Source organism: Lolium rigidum, chromosome 5 (genome assembly GCF_022539505.1).
Source record: "Lolium rigidum isolate FL_2022 chromosome 5, APGP_CSIRO_Lrig_0.1, whole genome shotgun sequence".
Lineage (NCBI taxonomy): Eukaryota > Viridiplantae > Streptophyta > Magnoliopsida > Poales > Poaceae > Lolium > Lolium rigidum.
The window spans coordinates 38,708,411-38,711,656 of record NC_061512.1 but is presented as its reverse complement, the minus strand read 5'-3'; positions in this window follow the sequence as shown (position 1 = coordinate 38,711,656).

Sequence of the window (3,246 nt, the reverse complement as noted above, 5' to 3'; positions counted from 1 at the left end):
TTCAGCAGGGTGCCGGAGGCGATCTCCTGGATCCCCCGAGATGGGATCGGCGGCGGCGGCGTCTCTGGAAGGTTTTCCGTATCGTGGCTCTCGGTACTGGGGGTTTCGCAACGGAGGCTTTAAGTAGGCGGAAGGGCAGGTCAGGAGGCGGCACGAGGGGCCCACACCACAGGGCCGCGCGGCCAAGGGGGGCCGCGCCGCCCTAGGGTGTGGCCACCTCGTGGCCCCACTTCGTCTCCTCTTCGGTCTTCTGGAAGCTTCGTGGCAAAATAGGACCCTGGGCGTTGATTTCGTCCAATTCCGAGAATATTTCGTTACTAGGATTTCTGAAACCAAAAACAGCAAAACAAAGAATCGGCACTTTGGCATCTTGTTAATAGGTTAGTTCCAGAAAATGCACGAATATGACATAAAGTGTGCATAAAACATGTAGATATTATCAATAATGTGGCATGGAACACAAGAAATTATCGATACGTCGGAGACGTATCAGATCCCTGTGGGTATACCTCCAATATTTAGTCGTGAATTGTCTACAACAATGAACGGAGGAAGAGTTAGCCACGAACATACGATGATTTTTTGCGAATAACTAAATGGTTAGCACTTACTTGATGTACGGCTTCACTTCCACCATGGTGTTCAAGACATATGAGTGGATCAACTCCCGCTCATGTAAATTCGTTGTGTACGGCTTCGAGCCACTTGACTTGCCGCCAAGCCCTATGAAGATGCTAAGCTTGGGTACATCTTCATTGTTGGCGGCATTGTAACGGAGGACCGGGTTGTGCTTTGTGGGAATGTTGGGATCATAGTGCTTAGTGGTGAAGTTTGCCACCTCCACGTTCAGGACTCGCCTCGGCTATGGATGCTTCGATCTTGCATTTATTGCCAGTCATCTGACGAAGCTTTTGTGTTTCTCTCTCGGGACCAAACTGCCAACGGCCCCAATTCGGCCCCCCTTTAAGCATTCCTTCGCGAGGTGTAGGATCATATGTTGCATTAGATTAAAGAATGCTGGAGGAAAGATCTTCTCTAGATCACAAAGCAACATGGGTGCCTGTTCATCCAGCTTCTCAATCACTTTAGTGTCTAACTCCCTAGCACAAATCTGGCGGAAGAAAAAACTCAACCTCGCTAGCACTCGCCAAGTCTTCTCAGGGACATAGCCTCGAATCATCACCGGCATTATCCGCTCAAGCCACACGTGGTAGTCATGACTCTTCAGTCCTTGTACTCGCAACGTTTCAATGTTCAGACCCCTCATCCAATTGGCTGCGAACCCATCAGGGAAAAACAAGGAGTCCTTCATCCATTGGAAGACCTCCCTTTTTTGGGCCTTTGTGAGGCAGAACGGAGCGTGTGGCTTAGTCCAAGTTTTTTTGGCACCTTGAGGTGGCTTCATGTTCAACTCTGGCCTATCGCACAACTTTTCTTGGTCAATTCGAGCCTTTATGTTATCCTTCGTCTTCTCAGTGTCCACTATGGTGCTCCAAATGGCTTCACCGATATTCTTCTCGGTGTGCATTACATCAATGTTATGCGGGAGCTCCGTAAACTCAAAGTAAGGAAGCTTCCGGAAGCACGGCTTGTGGGTCCATTGGTGTGTCTCCCCATATCCCAAGAAACCATTCCCATCGTGGTTAGGCCGGAGAGCGTCTAACTCGGCCTTGGTTTCCTGTCCGGTCTTCGGAATTGGCTTCGGTGCATGGACAACACGGCCTTTTTTGAAACTCTTTACATCACTCCTGTATTCATGACTCTGCTCAAGGAACTGTCGAGCTTCATCAAAGCAGGAATAACAAACACTGGCCAACAACTCTATACCGCAGCCGACATACCATATGGATTGAACCCATCGGTTGATATCGCAATTGCTACGCTCCTCGGGTCACCGGCTTTCAGGGGATATTTCTTGACAAAGTTCTTCCATGCAGTACCATCCAATGGATGTATCATCTTGCCACCGTCTCGGTCTGATCCCTTCTACAGCCCACCTCATCCGCTCGGGCAGCATCCTCGGTCATGAAGAGCCGCCGGATCCTCGGTAGGACCGGAAGATAGCGGAGGATATTCTTGGCAACCGTGGTCCGCCTCTTCCGACCATCACCATTGGTGTCAACCTCAAAGTACCTAGAGCTTTTGCAATGGATGCAATAGTTTGTGTTAGCATGCTCCTCTCCGAATAGCATGCATCCCTTTGGACAAGCGTGTATCTCGCTGAGATGACATCTTGAGGTCACCGAGCAATTTTTTCGAATAGTAGAAGTTTTGCGGCAAGAGGTGCCCTTTCGGCGGAATGCTGCCAACGAGGACCAGAAGTTCATCGAACCCATCTCTCGCACGAGTTCCTGTGGCACTTAAAGGCCAAAAGGCGAGCAATGGCATCTAGTTGGGTAACATATGTATTTACGTGTAGGGTTTCTGCGAAGCAAACAAAGCCTCGTAATACTTCTTTGTGTTTTCCTCCGGCTCCTCACTTGTCTCCGCATCCCTAGATGTCTCCGCCTCTACATGAGGGATTTCAGGCACATTACCATTAGCCAAGTTCTCTAGGCACCTATCAAACCCAGTATCATATTCTCTCGTAGGCTGAATCTGCCGCACCTCCTTCCTAGCACGTTTCTTCGCCTTTTCTCCATGAAAAGTCCAAATCTTGTAGGACGGTTTGAACCCAGACTTGATCAGGTGAAGACTCATAGTTTCCTTGTCCTGTGTTTTTTGGTTGTTGCACTTACTACAAGGGCAAAAACTGTCCTGGGTCTGCTAGGGATGTCAAACGCCCTGTCCACGAACTGCTTGGTCTTTTCTCCCCATTCCTCGGTATATTTCCACGGACCAATTCTGCCATCGTACATCCAGTCACGATTATCCATCCTCTAACCAGCACCAAAATAGACAAACTTAGAATTTATATCAAACATGATCCGCATTTTAATTTTTCCTTTTTACGGATGCATCAACTCGAATCTCTACTAGGTGGGCTCCTAGCAGCTGTCGGATCCGTAGATTGAGTATAGTTCTCCTGCTTACCTCGATCCGAGACAGACTTCGGCAGCACCTCCCCGCTGCTCTCCCGATACATGTCTCGCCAAAAAGCCGAGAGGGGTGTGCTTCCGGAGAACAACGGGGAGGCGCTGCCGAAATCCTGACTCGGATCGGGGTAGAGCAGGGAGAACATACCCAACTACGCATCCGCCGACTGTCCCGATAAATGCCGTAAGAGTTACGCTTCATAATATGCGA